Source organism: Prionailurus bengalensis, chromosome A3, assembly GCF_016509475.1.
Source record: "Prionailurus bengalensis isolate Pbe53 chromosome A3, Fcat_Pben_1.1_paternal_pri, whole genome shotgun sequence".
Taxonomy (NCBI): Eukaryota; Metazoa; Chordata; class Mammalia; order Carnivora; family Felidae; genus Prionailurus; species Prionailurus bengalensis.
In genome coordinates this window covers 85,572,787-85,593,210 of record NC_057354.1, presented here as the reverse complement: position 1 = coordinate 85,593,210, position 20,424 = coordinate 85,572,787, and the positions used below count along the sequence as shown (strand labels likewise).

The 20,424-nt window shown below is 42.4% G+C and overlaps 1 long non-coding RNA gene across 1 annotated transcript; it reads right to left on the bottom strand.

Moving 5' to 3' along the window:
• Window positions 1-610: 610 nt before the first annotated feature.
• Window positions 611-18,931, bottom strand: LOC122496929. Its single transcript, XR_006300990.1, has 2 exons — window positions 16,823-18,931; window positions 611-958 (listed from the first exon to the last, which is right to left on the bottom strand). It is a non-coding gene; the product is annotated as an uncharacterized LOC122496929 (long non-coding RNA).
• Between the last annotated feature and the right edge of the window lie 1,493 nt (window positions 18,932-20,424).

Below are 20,424 nucleotides of genomic sequence, written 5' to 3'. Positions count from 1 at the left end.
TCAGTCATGATGTCACGGTTTGTGGGTTCCAGCCCCACATCAGGCTCTGTGCTGACAGATCGGATCCTAGAGCCTGCTTCAGATTCTGTGTCCCTCTCTCTCTTTCTCTCTGCCTTTCCCCCGTGCATGCTCTGTCTCTCTCAAAAATAAATAAACATGAAAATAATTCAATTGAACTTTAAAAAAACCTATACCTGCTGGGTTTTGGTTTTGTTTTTTCAATTTTCAAGGAAAAATAAAAAATTTGTGAAATTCTTTCTCAGAAAACTTGTGTTTGAAGGTATAACTAGAGAGGTTTAAGTCAAGGATAGTAAATACTTCTATCATTAAATCTAAGATGTCATTGATTGTAAGATGATCTGCCACAGAGAAAGGAAAACGCTGCCAGTGAAACCAATGCACACTTCTTATCACTTAGCATTTCTTTAATATTCCTTGAATGGTCTTTTAAACTTAGATCATCCTTATAAAGGAAAATATATACAAAATAAATTTGGTATGGTATGCCTCAGATTTCTGCCAATTCAGAGTCTGAGCCTTCTACATCACCTTTCCATGTTCCCCTTACGGTATTGTCCTTTGTACCACAAAAAATGTTGGTGAGGCAGGATTTCTTTAAAACATGGTCTTTAATTAATTGTCACTTACTCTACAAATTTGGTGTACACATGCCAGCTGTGACAACTGTCGTCATGATTGCTGCCAGCTTACCAGGATCTAGCAGGATCGTTCAGTTATCTATTGCTGTGTAACAAATCACTGGGAAACTTACTATCTGTGCTCCATGCAGCCTCAGTCAGGCAGCCAGACTTAGGGCTGGAGGATCTGTTTCCAATGTAGCCTTCATATGGCCTGCAAGTTGTCAGCTGGGACCTCAGCCAGGCCTGAGAACCAGGGGTCTCTCCACATGGCATGTGCTTCTTCAGAGCAATGGTGGCTGGGTTCCAAGGATGAGCATCTGAAAAGAGGAGGCCAGGTAGAAGCAATATCATTTTTTTTTTAAGTTTTTTTCAACGTTTATTTATTTTTGGGACAGAGAGAGACAGAGCATGAACGGGGGAGGGGCAGAGAGAGAGGGAGACACAGAATCGGAAACAGGCTCCAGGCTCTGAGCCATCAGCCCAGAGCCCGACGTGGGGCTGGAACTCACAGACTGCGAGATCATGACCTGGCTGAAGTCGGACGCTTAACCGACTGCGCCACCCAGGCACCCCAGCAATATCATTTTTAAATAGCTTAGCTTCATAATTCATTTAGTGTCACTTTTGCCACATGATATTAGTTGAGGCAGTCACAAAGTCCCCCCCCACACACCCCCTGTTCAAGGAGAGAAGATATAAATTCTACTTCTTGATGGGGGCTTGGCTAGGTTCTGGACGAGCCTGTGAGACTTAAAATATTGTGTCCATTTTTGGAAAATACAATCTGGCTTGGTGATACAAGATGCATCTCAATTTCAAAGATGTAAAAAAGGAGGGAGAGGAGTGATGGGCTTGTTAAAATTGATGAAATTTGTTAGTTGGAATGCAAGTCCTCTATCCCACTCAACTGCTTACACCCCTCCCTGCCCCTAATTTATTGCAGCCATTATTAATCAATCATGGTACTCATTTTCTCTGAGCCTCACAAGCTTTATTACACAACTAGGAGCTACTACCAACTGTTGGTGATCCCCTGTGGAGTCCAGCTAGTCTCCTGGACCAGGCATTACCTCAGTGTGGACCCCCTCAGTCCTTGGGTCTAGTTTTTGGTATCCCACACAATGATGGGGGTCTCCTGCATGAGACCATCCATATAAACCAAACATGCAAAAACAAAATGGCACTTCATTTGTATACCATGAGAAGTGAGCCTCTTAGCTACCACAATGCTTAGGTTTGCCAGTAGGTGTACCTCCTGTCAACTTACCTCATGTGTTGCATTGTGAGGGCCAGATTAGAAGCAGACATTCACAGCATTTAGAAATAATTCATCCAGGCCTCAGTACAACCTAAAAACCCAATTTAGATATTGTGTACATTTTAGTGTACTTGTTTCCATTCTTCTTTAGCATAAACATGTGGCACTTTGCTAGGGGTGGTGGTAAACTATCAAAATATTTTGGTAAGGGATCCCTGGAATAATTCTGATCATGGGGTCTAGGCCCTTCTAGGCAAGTGCTACTTTGTAAAGACATGTTTTCCTTTGGTCACCAGATTGTCCCTTAAGGTAGGTGAAGCAGCAAATAGGCTTTGGATACAAGGCTGGTTTATGCAACCTGAGTATAATATCTCAATCTGCATTCAGTCGCTATGGCTAATTTGGAAAATAAGTGGGCAGTTGGCTTTTAGCTATGTTCCTTAAAAAGGACTGGTTGGTTTTTTTTGCCCGGGAAGGCCTCATCCCTGCAGGTCTACCCTTGTTGTCTTGTGTAGCCCCACCTCATTAATCTGGGTGGGATTAGGCTGCCAGAGCTGCACAGAGCTGCACAGAGCTCTCCCTCAGAGCTGGGCCATGCCCACCAGTCCCTATAAGCCAGGGGGCCTGGTGTTGCCTCCTGAGAGAGCCTGGGGGCACTGAGCCCATGCTGTTCTTAGACCTGCTGGGATCTGCTCATGGAAGTCCTGTCCCACATCCAGACAGCTGAGGACTCAGGGCTGCTAGGACGATGCCCCCACCCCACTCCACCCACACCCCTCTACGCTGCCTGGAGTGGGGGGCAGTTCTTTGGCCAGTAGAATCGCCCCTTCGTCTGTCCCACAGGGCTAGGGTGGACAAGTAGCTGCACAAAAACTCTCTTTTATCCAGATCCTGCAAATCTGTGTCACTGTATCGGGATCTAGAGGGAAGAAGATCTGCCTGTCCTTAACCTTGAACCAGAAAAGTGGGTGGTTCCTAATCAGAACAACACAGAGAAAGCAGATGCACATTGGCCTCACAAGGCCATGGCCATTAATGTCCATAGGTTTTGTATATTTTCCATCAACCATCAAGTTTGAATGCAGGAACAGATTCTGGCTGTGTTTTAAGTCATAAAGGGAGATTCAGGATAAACACAACCTCTGCTGCCAGGGAAAACACAGATGTCAGAAACAGCTATGGCTGTGACCAAATACAGCTGCATTTATTTATGTAGTAGCACTGAAGCAATTTTCAGGAAGATTTTTTTAACAACTGAACTTTGTTTCTGGTGGTCCTGATCCAACTCTGTCCTTAAGTCAACTTAAAGCCAGATCATCCAGCAGTGCCCTTCACACAACATTCAATACATATAGATTGGTGATTAAAAAAATTATGAAATTATGGCAAAACCCCCAAATTATTTTTATTTAAAAATAAAATTATTTTTATTTCTCTCTTCCAAACATCTAGGTTGGCAGTCTAGGCTGCTATGGTGGCTTCATAACGAGAGACCTGACCCTATCTTGTTTTTCTACCATCTTCCTTATGTATCTTTTACCTCATCATCCATCATCACTGGGGCTGTTACAGCTCCAACCATCACATCCACATTCCAACCATCAAGAAAGTAAGAAGAGAAAGGATACCCTGTCACTTAAAGAATATCACTTCTGCTTTCATTTCTTTGGCCATGGTTGGTCACATGGCCACACCTGCCATAGAAAGGTTGAGAAACAGACTTATTCTGTGCAGTGGTATACTCAACTCACATCCAGGAGTTCTGAGAAAGACAGGGGAATGAATATTAGGAGACATAATGGATTTGGCCAGTGTCACAGAATAATAGTCTAGCATAACACATCCCTAAGTTCTCCCATGAGGTGAAAACCAGGGAGTGATCAATTCATACTTCCTCAGGCTGGATCTAGATCTTGGCAACCAATATACACTTTTGGGAAATGCATCTTCTCCCTCAGCTAGTATAGACATGACACAGTGGAATTACTTGTTTTCCTGACCTGTTAAATCTTTTATTATCCTTTACATACATTTAATGGAAGCCTAGCCCTGTACAAAAATATGAAAGGTAAGTTCTCCCTAAAACTGAAACTGATCTTCTATCCTAAATTTCTTTCCTGGAAAATTTGTGTTTACTTAATAACAAATTGTTTCAAATTCTAAGCACTGCTTCTGTCCACTGGACAGTGCAAAGACTTGGAATACAACGTGAGTGGAACACTTGACCTCATGCATTTCCATAAACTCACAAACGAAACTTGAAGGGAAAACAATGTATTTATGATTCAGTGTATAGGTCTCTGCCTAAAATTGCTTTTGTTGGTGACTTAGGTGGATAAATTTTGTGTAGATACAGAAAAAATAATTTGTTAATACTGAAGAACTGTCCCTCACACAAAATGATTTCATCCTTTTTCTATGTGAGAACAACCAAAAGGTTTCTGGCAGATACTTAGGGCTTTCAATTATGCCGAGGTACTATAAGATCTGCCTCTTAACAGCTTTTAGTGAATTGTCTTCCCTCTGGGAAGGAGTCACTCTCTCCTAGGGCTGTGCTTTCTGAATCCCAGGCCTTTGTTACACCTAAAGACCCTGTGGTGTGCTGCCCCCTTGTGGGAAAGTGTGGGCATTGGGGATCACAGAAGAAAATAGATTTTGCCCTTCAGATGCAACTGGAAAACCTTCATTGTTCAATTCACAGCAGGCACACAAGTCAAACTGGACCGCAAGAAAGACATTATCTTATAGAAATTTCTTCTAAAAATGAGAGTGTATTTACGAGGAGAAAAACACTTTACAGCATGGCTAAGCTTGTACACAATGGATTTATTAGCCAAAACTTGTATAATTAGATTTATTATAGATTCAACCTTTTAGTGCACCATGAGAGCTGACTTCCAAAAGGAAACATTTAGCTTTTTATAAAGTGGGACATTATCTTGTAAAGTAAATAATCTCTGCCCCACCTCCTATCACCCATTCATTCTGTAAGTTCTAATTGTAATACTAAGTATTTCTCCAAGTAAAGACCTCTTTATACCATTGGCTATCTTCCTGCAAATATTCTAGAATCCCCCCCTTCCTTGTTCCATATTTGCATGGGATATAGTCACTGATTTTACAAGGTATTTCTGCACGAACAACTCAATGAGCAGGAGCCCTGCATCTGTCCACTTTTGGCACTGTGACCACACAGCTAAAACAGGCAGCACAAAGTAAAGTGTGGTCAAAAGAGATTCACAATTCTCCCTCACACGAGAGGCTGAAGACACTCACATTTCCTGCTCATTTTAAGTCTTCAACTTTTCTTCCTTCCCCCTAAGAATGCTCCCACTGGGGTTTTTGTAGCAAAACAGAACGTCAGCTCTGGAAGAGGCCTTTGAGTCTGCTGAGCCCCATCCCTCCGTTTGTATACAGACTCAGGAGCTACGTCTCCTGACCCCCTCATCCAGTGCTCTTCACCCTGCACCACCTGGAGGCTGTTCCATGCTCCATCCACCCCCCCACCCCTGCCGAGAACCAGGGCACCTTTCAGTCTACCAAGCCAGAAACTGAGATCAGGTGCACAAACAACACCACCTTCAGAGGTGATAAGGTAAGCAAATAAACACCAGGGAGGAACAGAAGCAGAGTTTGGCTGTCAGCACCCTGGAGATAAGTGTTTGATCTGGGCTGAGCACATCCCTTATCTGGTGAGAAAGCACATTCACACTCAGAGGGAGCTTGCAGCAAGCACATCTGGAACCCTATGAGTGCTGACCTGGTCCTCACACTAGCTGAACAATGGATTAGGGGCAACTGTTACCACCCACCCAGGGGTCCCTGAACTCCTGGGAGATCATAAGCTAAAGATTCCAAAGAAGACAGAGCCAAAGTTCTCAGCTGAAGAGTCCTGGTGGCCCCAGTCTCTCCTTATCCACTAAGGGCCTCTGGGGCATGCCATGGATTTTCCAAGTCTGCCCAGTAAAGCTTCTTAGAAGTGTCATAAGCCTCATTCTCTCTCTCACCGTTCAAGTTACTGAAGCTGAAGAAAACAGTGAAGAATGAACCCAGGGAGAAAACCATTAGCGTGTCTCTAAAGAGACTTGACTAAGATGACGTACATACAGATAATAATAGTGACAATAATAGCAGCTAATGTTTACTGAGCATTTACTATATGCCAGGCACTATACTAAGTGTTTCTCCTTCAATCCTCACCACAAAACTTTGAGGTCAGTACTATTGTTGAAATTTGCAATTGAAAAATAGGATTCAGGAGATTAAGAGACTTGCTCAAAATCCCACAGCTAGGACACAGGAGATCCAGGAATAGAAACATGGTTTAAAGATCCCCTAGAACCCAGACTCTTAACCTCTTCTTTTTCATATATTGGTGTAAGTTGTTTGATGCATTTTCCCCCCATCTGTTTCGCTACATTAAGGATAAAAGTCCTGTGAAATAGTGTTATCACAGTGAATGGAGCCTTTAGCAGGGATTTTCATGACAGCAGGAGAGATGGAGGGAGCATTGATTGAGTGCAGGATTGGGAGGGGGGCGGGAAGGAAAATGTGTTCTAGCATAGACTGGGCGCTGGCTTCCTTTCCACCCTCGGCACAGCCCTGTTTTCTCCCATTACGCAGGCAGCAGTGGCCTCCCTGCCTACTCTTTCCTCCTCCCTCAATAACAGGAACCCATTTCTATTGTAGCACACAATAAAGATTATGTTTGCCAGCCTCTCTTTTAGCTAGTTGTGGCCACTACGGTGAGCACGGGCTTGCACTACAGGGACAGCAGAATACAGAGCATGAGGAGCCTGGGGACAGATGGTGGAGAACCATCACACCTGCCTGAGGCTGTTTACCTCGACTTCTTCCACATGATGGACAAATGCACTTGTTTTGTGTTTAAGTTCATAACTTGGGATTTTCTCTTGTGTGCATGGATACCTAGTCCTAACTATTAACTTTTTTTCTTTTTTTTATAAAGGGATTCCCAGAATCCCTCTCCTGGCCCACGTGACATGAAAACATACAGGAAAGGGAATTCTGGTAAGTGTAGTTCAGCCTAGCCAGGTTGGGATATTATAAAGCTACCTCAGGTAGCTCATGGAACTGAAGGAAGAGCTGAAGAATCAGGCTGGACAGGAAAGAAAGCAAGGCAGCTCTGCGGATCTGGCAGATGACACCCCTATTTTCTCTATGTCTCAGAGTCACCTCCATCTGTATTCCCTCCTTGTACTGTTCAAATTCTCAGGACACAGTCTCATTGGCTGGTGAGGTCATGTGCTCATGCCTTGACCAAAGGAGAACAGACTCCTTGATTGACTGTCCAAATAACAATCCATGAAATGGTGGAGTGGTGGTCCCCCAGAGGGAAATCAAAGTGCTGTTTTAAGAATAGGGGTGTGCATGCCGTAAAGGCAGACACAGTGGATATCCATTGCACCTGTTATTGGTCTGGATTGACTGCATTTTCAAGCAGACTCTCCCTACGTGGTAGCTGAAGAGACTGAGTGTATATCAGCTCAACTGAGCAGCCCCTGTGGGCAGAAGGCATGTTCCCCTACCAGATCCAGTAGAGATCTTGGGATCAGGGTTCATTGGCCTTGCTGGTCCCAGGGCTTCCCTGAGCTAACTTGTGATGGTCAAGGACAACAAGTGCTCCCATTATTTAGGCCCAAGCCCACAAAGTCCAGACAATGTGGAGAAGATCGGGTGGTTCCTATACCAAAGTGAGGCTACTATCACTACAAGATGCAGGGGAATGGCAACTGGGCAAGCCAAAACAGCATGCGTGGGGAGGCTTGGCCCCAGCCCTGCTCTTCACATGCTGCAGGTCTAGCTTGAGGCCTGTACTTGCAAAACCAGCAACTGAGACAGCCTCCTGCAAATCTAAAAGGTCAGACCTATGAGGAAACCAGCACAGAAGACACGAGAGCATGAGTAAGGGAAACAGAGTAACCAGGATGAGGGTGGGCAGAACCCTGAAAAGCATATAGAAACAAAGACCTCAAGATCCCTGGGTGGGGAACAAGCATACATAATTGTTTCATGTTGGATACAAGAGCAGACATCACCAACCGATAAATAACTTGCATAAGAGTCATTCCAGTAATAGCTGCAATTCTCAGCCCATGGACATTCTCATTAGTAACCATTGGGGAAGACCCGGCTACATTTCTGGGCCCCCTGGGCCTCCTGCCCTCATAGCTCTGTCAGGAGCAGCCTGAGTAAGCAAGGAGAAAAATGGGACCTGTTAATTAGTGTAGCTCCCATGTGCCTGCCTGCCATGGGGAAAGGACACCCAAGAGGGCCTGGTCCCTCAGGCTGGGCTGTTATTTACCAGGCCCAGTGAGGCCCGAGGCAGGAGCACTCCAGTGACCCTGGTGCTAGTCTCCAAGGAGAAGCAAACTCTGAAGCAAGATGCAAGGCAGTGCAAACCCAGTGAGTCAAGCACCCAGTGGCAGCCACGAGGTCTGCTCTGCATACAACAGGTAAAGGCCTCTTAGAGAGGTTATTCCAATCCACATGCCAGGGCTCCTCCCCTCTAAGCATGATCACCTGTCCTGGGATGTTGCTGGGCTTTTAGTTAAAAACCCAGAAAAGTGCCAGGCAGACCCGGAGGAGTTGGTCATTCTATCCACCTTCTAGGACTGAAGTGTCCTCTGACAATTCAGAGGAGCTGACCAGGAGGGGCTTGAGTGTGTATGTGAGGGGAGAAAAAGTCAACAGGGATAATTTGGACTTTGCTCACCCATGCTTTGGGGGCCTTAAAAATAAGGAAGGAAGCAAAATTGTCTGCCTGGTTTGTCATTCACTTCAAGGCAGGTGACACCATCTTTGCCATCAAAGTACTTGCAAGCTAAGAGAGGTGTCCCACAACAAATTCAGAGGGGAAGCAAAAATGCTGCTCACAGATCATTCATGGTCCAAAAAAGCATTTGCTCCCAGTTCAGATAAAGAGGAAAATAATTAATAAAATGTTGTCAAGGAGGAAGACCTGCCTCTTCCTTGATGCACAGGTCCTGTCCTGTCAGTAAACTGAACAGATACTTTCCTGAGGATCTGGTATGTGTCAGAAGAATTATACTCTTTTATTATGTAATTATTCCCACTCCAGAAAGTAGAGGTTATTATCCCCATTCTACCGATGAGGAAACCAAGGCTCAGAGCAGTTGAGCAAATTGCTTCAGGTGACACTGCTAGAATGTAGTAGATCCAGGACTTCCCTCAGTTCTTCTGCTCTGTATCTGGTGTCCCTTCTCCTGCAGCAGGCTAAATAAGTCAGGTACTAATACATTACTCACAACAGAGATCCCCTGGGTTTGATTGCATTGACTGTGAACCTTTGACGCACTTGCTTTCCATTTGACAAATTCTACAGGACCTCATGTAGATGAAGAAGGAATTTTATTTGCTGTCTTTGCCAGTGAAAGTGGGACTTGGTTTGGGACTCAGGCACTGTCCGTGACACCTGTCATCTGCAGGGTGGGTGTTCTGGATACGGGATGGGAGAGGACCCTGGGGAGGGAGGTGATGGGCCATTACAATGGTCAGGAAGGATCCTTTGGGGATATGTGAGGAAGTCACTCCTGCTTGATCCTCACCAGGGACAGGAGCAGACTCAGTTGCCAATAAAGTCCCATTAATCTTTAGAAGGCTACAGCCATCACATTTATTCAATAGCAAATATGGATTGTTACGCTAACTGGACCATAACTTAGAACAGTAGTCTCTAAATTGTGCCTTTTGTATTCATCACTGTAATAAAATTGTCTAATTGGAAAAGTCCATATTGACAAATCAACAGGAAGCACATTGATTTAATAGTAGCTCTGAATTATTAATTCTGCAATTTTTTATTCCATAGAGCTATTACATTTTCATCAGATGGACCTTCTCTTAAAGAGGGCCAAAGGGTTATTCTGAAAAATTCCTGAGACTGAAGTAAGGAAGTTTTATGGGTGCTGTGAAAAGCCATTCGGCTTTTTGTATGCACTGCTGTATGTGTGTGTGTGTGTGTGTGTGTGTGTGTGTGTGTGTGTGTTTCTAGACTGATTTTCTTAGGTGATCTGAGCCAAAGATGGGAATTTAAAGTTTGCTCTGTTAGTTCTGTGGACTGAGATTACCATTTGGGGAAGAAGAGATGGGAATCAATATAAAAGATCACATACCTGGCCACACTAACCCCTCTGAGGACAGTCCAATTTGGGCACAGGCAAGCTTACTGTGGTGATAATCCATAGCACATGACTAGGCCCATAACAAAGACTGGCTTATGGGTTAAATGATTGAATGGGACACTGTTGGTTAGGAATTGCATTCCTAACTGCATGTGACAAAGACTCTTGAATATAGTGGTTTATTCTCTTATATAATGGCAGTCAAGATGCTGGCAGTCTAAGGTTGTGTGGTGAAATCACATTATTCAGCCTCCTTTCTTTCTTTTCTCCAATCCCTCGTACATACATCATTTCTAATGTTCTTCTCTATGGAATGCTAGCCATAAAACCACTGCAAGGACACCTGGGTGGCCCAGTTGGTTGAGCATCCTACTCTTGATTTCCGCTCAGGTCATGATCTCATGGTTTGTGGGATAGAGCCCCATGTCAGGCTCTGTGCTGACAGCGTGGAGCCTGCTTGAGACTCTCTCTCTCCCTCACTTTCTGTCCCTCCCCTATTCGTCCACATGCATGCTCTCTCTCTCTCAAAATAAATAAATAAACATTAAAAAAACCCCACTACATATGTTGGAAGAAGGCATAAAGGCAGAAGGGCATAAAGTGGCATAACTTCCAGTAAGCAATATTGCACGATATTCTAGTAACATTGCCACTCACAGCTCAGGGGCCAGAGATAGGCGTGTGGTCATACTTCACTGAAAGTAAGGGTATGAAGTGTAGCCTTTAGGTAGGCATACCACCATTCTGAAATAAATTAGGGAATCCCTACTCAGGAATTAGGGAAAATGGATATCAATTTTGCATTAGTAGTTTGTTACAAAACACCATTAGTATGGCTTTTGGGGGAGACAGATCGGCAACATCTACCAAAATGTTAAATATTCATATTCTTTAAACTAAAAAAACACTATTTTCAATGCATTTTTTAGAGAGAGAGAGTGCAAGAGGGAGAAAGAGAGAAAGAGCGAGAGAGAGAAAGAGAAAATCTTACGCAGACTCCATGCTCAGTGCAGAGCCTGTTGCGGGGCTTGATATCATGACCCTGGGATCATGACCTGAGCTGAAATCAAGAGTTGGACACTCAACTGACTGAGCCATACAGATGACCCTAAAAATTTTATTTTTAGAAGTCCTTTATATATATTTACTCTCACATATGTAAATACACAAAAATGTATATATGTGCTTATTATAGCACAGCACTATTTATAATATCAAAAAATTAGAAACAGGGGGTGCCTCAGTGGCTCAGTCGGTTAAGTGTCTGACTCTTGACCTCAGCTCAGGTCATGATCTCGTGGTTCATGAGATCAAGTCCCACATCGGACTCTGCACTGGCACCGTGGAGATTGCTTGGGATTCTCTCTTTCTGTCCCTCCTCCACTCTTTCTCTCTCTCTCTCTCAAAATAAATAAACACTAAAAAAACCTGGAAACAAACTAAATATCCATCAACAAATTGTCCAAGAAACTATAATATACACTATGGGATATTATGGAACTATGAAAAAAGAGTAAGATGACTAGAAGTACTGAGATGGATATGAGGTATTACTAAATTAAAAAGCAAGTTGCAGAATACTACACATATTATAAGTGCAATATTATCTCATTAGTAGAGTTTTTAAATGTGTATTTAGTTATTTTTTGAGATAGAGTGGGCAAGGGAGGGAGGGAGAGAGAGAGAATGAGAATGAATCCCAAGAAGAGCCCCGACATGGGGCTTGATCCCACAAACCGTGAGATCATGGCCTGAGCAAAAATCAAGAGTTGGACGCTCAACCAACTGAGCCACCCAGGTGCCCCTAGTAGAGTTTTATTATATATATTTCTGGAGGTGTATCAAAATCTTTGTGGACAGAGGAAGGAGCCTGTGTTATTTGAAAGAGCTGCCACTAGGGCGCCTGGGTGGCTGTTGGTTAAGCATCTGACTTCAGCCCAGATCATGATCTCACAGTTCATGAGTTTGAGCCCCACGTTAGGCTCTGTGCTGACAGCTCAGAGCCTGGAGTCTGCTTCGGATTCAGTCTCCCTCTCTCTGCTCCTTCCCCAGCTCACACTCTGTCTCTCCCTCTCTCTCAAAAATAAACAAACATTAAGAAGAAAGAAAGAAAGAAAGAAAGAAAGAAAGAAAGAAAGAAAGAAAGAAAGAGCTGCCAGAAACTCTAAAAGAGAGAATCATAGTTAATGACTGTGAGCTGAACCCCTGATAACAAATAAATGAGTGGAGTCCATGGTCAGAGAAAGTGTTACCAATCTGGTTTTCAGAAGAGTTCTGCTTGTACCAAATTTTCACCAAAATGTTGGGTAGGCCAATCAGATGTAAGGTCTCTGTGGCACGCTTTAATGATGAAACTGGGGTGGTTCCTGGCAAGATGATGAACAAGATATCCTGATGTACTGCAATGGTGCTGCATCGAGGGGACGACATGCTTTTTAATACACTGACCTCTCACCAGAAACAAAGGGAACTTTCCAATGATAATAAGCAAAAGAATAACATACAAACATGCATAGTAAGCTAAAACCAGGATCGAGAAAGGAAAGAAAACTGTAAATTTGGAAGATAAATGCCAATGCCAGTCACAAATGCAGGGACTGGAAGCTAAAGTCACCCTGCTGCTGGAGCCCATTCCCTCATTAAGAAGGTTAAAGCTGTCTCCTAGTGGTGGTACACATGACTCTAGGAGTAAGTAAATGCAAATCCATTTTGGACAAGGGTGTCATTATTCAGGTTTACAGGGTTCTCACAGATTATGAAAAACTAAAAAAAAAAAAATCACAATAAAAAATTACCAAACAAGACATAATGATTATATCACTTAGAACTAAATGTAACATCACATGGCAAAAAAAACCCAAATAATGGTGGCTGAAACATGTGTTTATTTGTTTTCATATTAAACAAACCAAGAAGTAGGTATTCAGGGAAGGTTTATCACAAATTCATCAGGGACCTGTTTTCTTATGGTTCATGAACCCTCTGAGATCTTGGTTATGATCATTATTCTTGTGATCCCAGGTGGCTGCTGGAGCTCCAGCTATCCACATTCCAGACCATTATGGAAGGAAGGACAAGAAAAGCATAACTATTCTTTTTAAAAACATATTTTGGAAGTTGTACATAGCACTTCCACTTAGAACTTATTGGCAAAATTCTAATCCAAAAGGTCACATCTGGATGTCAAAACAAAAACTAGGGAGTTTAAACTGGCTGGCAATAAGTATGGCTAAAAATTAGTATTTTCATTCCTAGGAAGGAATGGAAGAATGGATACTTACTGACCACTAGCAGTCTTTGGCATAATGAGTATATAGTAGGCTGACAAATGGGCCCCCAAAATATCCCGGACCCAATCCCTGGATCCTGTGAACATTACCATGAAAAAGGGGACTTTGCAGCTGGAAACTAAGATTAAGATTGAGATGGGGCAATTATCCTGGATTATCCAAGTAGACCTTAGATGCAATCACAAGTATCCTTATAAGAGGAAAGAAGAAGGAGATTTGACTACAGAAGTAGGACATGTCATGATGGAAGCAAGAGGCTGGAGTGATGCAAGGCAGGGGTCCCAAGCCAGGGAATGAGGGCAGCCTCCAGAAGCTAGAAAAGAGAAGGAAATCAATTCTGCCCTAGAGCATCCGGAAAAAAGCAGCCCTTTCAATACCTTGGCTTTAACCAAGTGATTTTGGACTTCTGGCTTCCAGAAATGTCAGAGAATGAACTTGCACTGTTTTAAATCACTAGTTTTGTGATCATTTGTTACAGCAGTTATAGAAAACTAATAAAAAGAGTCAGAAGAAACAAAAACCAAATATAGTGCTCCTTCAAGAGTTCAGATGTTGTAATGATCAGATACTGTAAACACTTTATTTTTAATTTTTATTTATTTTTATTTGAGAGTGAGAGAGGCAAAGGGAGGGGGGAGGAGAGGGGGGGGAGAGGGAGGCAAGGAGGGAGGGAGAGAGAGAGAGAGAGAGAGAGAAAATCCTAAGCAGGCTCCACCCTCACCATGGAGCCCAACATGGGGCCCAATCCCATGACCCTGAGATCATGACCTGAGCTGAAATCAAGAGTTGGATGCTGAACCAACTGAGGCAGCTAGGTGCCTCTGGAAACACTTAAAAGAAAGTTCAAATATAATTTAAAGATAAAAAATTTTCATGTTAAAAATGTGTGTGGAAGAGACTATCAACAATGACCTAGAAATCAGAAATGGAATCCATTTCAGAAATGAAAAATTATAATCTTTTTATGAATAACAAATGGATGGGTTAAACAGAAGATTAAAAATGGCTGAAAAAAGAATTGATAAGCTATAGAAAAGAGCTGAGGAAATTATCTGTAAAACTGTGCAGAGACATGAGGAGATGAGAAGGATGACATATAAGTTAAACAGTATGGAAGATAGAAAGGGCAAGAGAGGAGAGACAATGTTTGAGGTGATAAAATATGATGAAAGCCATGAATCCACAATTACAGGAAGACCAACACATAGCAGGCAGAATAAAAAAAAAATCTACACCTACACACATTTTTGTATGATTCCACAAAATGCCAAAGATCTTAAAAACAGCTGGAGAAAAAGGATCACCTATAAAGCAAAGGCAAGTGGGGGGACAGTCGACTTCTCAGTAACAACAAGGGAAAACAGACCAATAGAATATCTTCCAGCTCATTAACATACTGTCAAAATGAGATTGTAGTTCAGGAAAGGTATTTTTTTAAAAACAAGAGCTAAATAAAGATACCTTCAGAGTACAAAGAATGAGAGAATTTACAATGAATGGTTCTTAACTAAATGAATTTCTAAAGGATATCATTCAGGAAGAAGAAAAATTATCTCAGTAGGAAGGTCAGAAATATAAGCAGGAATGATAAGCAAAAATACCTGGTAAACATGAAGGCTAAACTGAAGTAAATGTGAACAAACATTATCTGGATATGATTAATAATATAATACAAATATACTAATATGATGATATACAAATACAAGTTGAAATCAAATAAGATACTACCCACCCACTATCTTAGCAAACACGAAGAAGCCTGACAATACCTAGTGTTGGTGAGAATGTGGAACAAGGACTCCTACATATGGCTGAAGAGTGTAGACTGGTGCAAACACTTCGGAAAATAATTTGACCCTGCAACACCCTAGAGAAATTCTTGCACATATGGACTTGATGACAAGTTCAAAATGTTCATAATAGCATTGTCTGCAACAGCAGAAACTGGAGACAATCCAAATGCCCTTCAATGGAGAATGTACAAATAAACTGTGGTCTATTTTCACAAATGGAGTCCAGCAGTGAAAACGATGACAGCACAGTCAACTGACACAATAGGGATGAATTTTAGAAACATGTTGAATTAAAAAAAATTTTTACATTTATTTATTTTTGAGAGACAGAGTGTAAGCAGAGGAGGGGCAGAGAGAAAAGGAGACACAGAATCTGAAGCAGGCTCCAGGCTCCAGCACAGAACCTGATGCGGGGCTCAAACCCATGAACTGTGAGATCATGACCTGAGCCGAAGTCAGACACTCAACTGACTGAGCCACCCAGGGGCCCCTAGAAACATAATGCTGAATTTTAAAAAACGTAAGTCATGAGAGATTATGTATAATATGATTCTACTTTTTAAAAGCTCAAAATCCACACTAAAACTATAATTTTAAGGATATCTACCTATGTGGTAAAGGCTATTTTACATGCCTAGAGGGTGATAAACACAAAATGGTGATTTCTTCAGGGAGTTAGGCTGGAGATGGAATGAATAGGAGCAAGTAAGTCACTTCAAAGATATTGGTAGTGATGGAGCTTTAAAGTTGCATGGTGGCTTATGTTATTATTATGCTTTGTAACATACATGCCTTATTTATACACTTTATGCATCAATTATTACACAACAAAATAAAAAAAATAGTGAGGGTCTGGCTCAAAGCCAGATTGCCTGGGTTTCAGGCCTGGTGCTGCTACTTAACTGGTTGTGTGACTTTAGGTAAATCCCTTAACCCCTTAAATCCCAGGGTTCTCACCCTTAAAATAAGGACAATGATAGTTCCTATCATCCAGAGTTGTTATGAGGTTTGTATAAGATAATGCTTGTAGAGCACTTACTAAGTGCTCAGTAAATGTAAGGAGCAGTTATTGTGATTACTCTTATTTTGGTCACTGTGTGCAATTGAGCTCTGCCAGTGTGCAATCCAGTCAGCTTCACCTCTACTTCCCCAGTACATCTCCTTTTTCATGCCCAAATCCTTACCCTCTCCTCCCTACTCCCCCATACAAATATGAGCATGGAGAGCATCTAGAACTCGTCTGACAGAGCATTTAAAAGCACACATATGGATGCCAAGAAGGGAATCCTAAGCATGAAGAGACAGAATATTCTTTGTGTTAAGGCCCAGCAGATGTGGCTTTTGCTTCAGAATGTGTTTGGATGGTTCTGTTTGGCTCTTTATAAAACTCTGAATGACTAATGTATAAGTGATGCATCCTTAGGGTTGCAACCAGGACATTCAACTCTGACTAAATAAAACAAAAAGGCATCCCTTTAGGGAGATTTGGATGCTTATAGGGTCTGAACGGGCTGTGGAAAATGCTTCCAGAAGTGGGATCCCTGAGGAATAATGAAGGCACAGTTGATCAGGGCAGTCTGACAAACCCTGCTAGAATCCTGGCAGCAAAAGTCTTGAGCTGAAAGTTCTGTTTCATTGTGCCTTAGGGAATGGAGAAAAATAAGTACAAACTCACCCTTTCCCTCCACTTTCTTCTTTTTTTAGCTCTCGTGTAGCACAGGCCGCTTTCATCTGGCTCAGGAACTAGGCATTTTGCAACCTGTTTTGGAGTGCTTCCCTTTGTGTTCTCTGGAACTGCAGCTGGTTTCCTTGGCTGGAAACAAAGATGGAAAGAGAAGCTCATATCTAGCTGCCTTCACTCTCCTCCAATCCCCTAACTCAGTAAATACAATCCATGGCGTGATGCCTAATGTAGGTCTTCTGTCCATGCCTGCCGGCTCCCAATTCTTTCTCAGACTTTTGTCTTCTTTGGCTACTGCCACTGTTTCATGCAATGGGTTGGTCTGCATCCTCCTAAAAGATGTGCTGAAGTCTGTATTCGTCAGGGTTCTCTAAAGGGGAAAAAAAAATCAACAGGAAGTAATAGAGATATATAGGAAGAGATTTATTATGAGGGACTGGCTCACGTGATTATGGAGAATGAGAAGTCCTGTGATCTGCAGTTGGCATGCTGGAGGCCCATAAAAGCCCGTGGTATAGTTCCAGTCCTAACATGAAGGCTTGAGAACCATGAGCATCAGTGTCACTGGACAGGAGAAGATGGATGTACCAGTTCAAGCACAGAGAGCAAATCTGCACTTCCTCTATATTTTGGTCCAGTCAGACCCTCAACAGGCTTGATGCCTACCCATAATGGGGAAGGCAATCTCCTCTACTCAGCCCACTTATTCAAATATTAATCTCATCCAGAAATACCCTCGCAGACATGCCTAGAAATAATGTTTAACCAAATTATCTGTATATGCATCCTATGGCCCAGTCAAATTGACATGTAAAATTAACTATACTCTGCCTCCCTGAAGCCTTACAACCTAGAAGTTAAGTCAATCATTAACCCTATTTTGTAGAAGAGGAAACAAAGGTTAAGGGTTTAAGTAGCTTGTCTGAGGTGACCCAGCTATAAAGCAGTAGAGCCAAGATTCAAGCCAGCATATCTGACTTCAGAGTTGGTGTTCTTGGCCCACTCAGTTGAGGCCGATCAAAGGTGAGGGACTACAGTTGACCCACAGAATCTGTCTTAGTTGGCAGCTGTGCAATAGCTTTCATGGCCTCTCTGTTATGGTCCTTTTCTCAAACTTTGGCATATATAAGAATCATTTGGAAGACAGGCTCAGCCACTCATGCAAATTTCTATCCTCTCAGAAAGTCCCTTCTAGTAGGTCTGGGATGGGGCCCAGGAGTCTGCATTTTGAACCATGTAGCTCTATAGGATATCTGTCCAGTCAGGAATTACAGGATAAACTTACCTTTTTTTTTTTTTTTTTTTTTAAAGTAGGCTTCAACTTGGGGCTTGAACTCACAACCCTGAGATCAAGACCTGAGCTGAGATCAAGAATTGGATGCTTAACCAACTGAGCCATTCAGGCAGCCCAGGATAAGCTTACTTTTAGACAGCATGTTACTTACCTTTTCAAATAATAAGCTGATGTGGTTTTAGGTGAAATAACCTTTCAATTAAAGCAAAGGATCAAACTGTTAATCTGAACAAAATGTAATACATACATTCCAGGAAGTCCAAAGGCTGTTCAAAAGGTCTGAGAAACAGGTGGAAAATGGAGTATTGTATCTTTTTCAAATTAAAAATTGGACTCATTGCTTTAAATTTAGAAATATTTCACTTGAAAACACAACTGAGCCTATTTTTTGAAAAGGGAACATCTGTTTACAAGTTTATCTTATCACTACCAATTTCTGAATATATTGCATTTGTGTGGTCTCAGACCACATCTTTTGAAAAATGTATTTATTTCCATGCCCCTATGGTCATGTCTACAGGCAGAAAGAACCACACTCTACAGGAGTGAGGCTGCTCCACACCTAGGGCCATTGTAACATGGATCGGGGAGGATACTTTCAACGAGGTAAGTGTTGTTCACCGTGTTGCAAACAGAATTAAGAGCCTCTCAATTACTCTTTCCATAGGAGGAGATTGCATTAATGTCCTATCCAGATTACACTTCTCCTGGGCTGGTGACTAGGACATTTCTTTGTCCAGATAATTGGTAGTTATATTCTGCTCTTCTTGCTTGTTTAACCTCACTTGCTCTACCTACTTCTTCCTTCTTCCCACTGACAAACCTAGCCTTTATTGACAGATATAGTTTTCTGAAAAAAATCCCCAGGCTGGATGCTAGGTTGGTGACAAAAGAGTTCCAGCCCAGCCCTCTCTTCCCACTAGTTCTCTTCCCCTACCCCCAACCCCCACCATCATGCTCCTTCCAAAGAAAAGTATCACTGCAGTTGGAAAATCTTAAACCAATTAGATTTTAAACCAATTAGTTATTAAATTGGGTCTCTTAAACCTTAATGAGGGTAGCTGTAAGTTTTAACATTTTACTTCAAGCCTATATATGATTTATTTCATACCTACTAAGTGTCAGACTGTACAGGGCATCAACGTGAATAATCATATTTGGTCATTACAACTGACCTGCAAGGCCGACAACTGTGTTCAATTGTTTGGAAGCTTTTGTTCTAAACTATTTTTTTTTTAATTTTTATTTATTTTTGAGAGAGAGAGAGAGAGAGAGAGAAACAGAGAGAGCTTGAGACAGGGAGAGGGAGAATCTCAAGCAGGCTCCACACCCAGTGAAGAGCCCGACATGGAGCCTGATGTGTGGCTTGATCCCACAACCCTGGGATCATGACCTGAGCTGAAATCAAGAATCAGACACTTAACCGACTGAGCCACCCAGGCGCCCCTAAATAATTTTGTTCTTAATCTCATTTAGGGGCGCCTGGGTGGCTTGGCCGATTGAGCGTCCGACTTCGGCTCAGGTCATGATCTCACGGCCAGTGAGTTCGAGCCCTGCGTCGGGCTCTGTGCTGACAGCTCAGAGCCTGGAGCCTGTTTCAGATTCTGTGTCTCCCTCTCTCTCTGCTCCTCCCCTGTTCATGCTCTGTCTCTCTCTGTCTCAAAAATAAATAAACGTTAAAAAAAAATCTCATTTAAAAAGTAGTAATTTAAAGGGGCGCCTGGGTGACTCAGTCGGTTAAGTGTCTGACTTTGGCTCAGGTCATGATCTCACACCTTGTGGGTTGGAGCCCTGTGTCAAGCCCTGTGCTGACAGCTCAGAGCCTGGAGTCTGCTTCAGATTCTGTGTCTGCCTCTTTCTCTGCCTTTCCCCCATTTGCACTCTCTCTCTCTCAAATAAACATTAACATTTTTTTTAAAGTAATACTTTAATTTTATATAGATAATATATGCACAAAATCTAAAGGCAATTGAAAAAGCCAATCCAAAATGAGATGTAGTATAAGTGCAAACTGCACACTGGATCTTGAAGGCTTAATATGAAAAAAAAAAAAAGAATGTAATATGTCTCATTAATAAGTTTTTTTTAAAGTTTATTTGAGAGAGAGCGAGAGAGAGCACACATGAGTGCAGGGGAGGAGACAGAGAAGAAGAGAGAGACTCCCAAGCACTCTTTGTACTGTCAGCACAGAGCCTGATGAGGGGCTCAATCTCATGAACCGCAAGATCATAACCTGAGCTGAAATCCACAATCAGACACTTAACTGACTGAGCCACCCAGGTACCCCTCATTAATAAGTTTT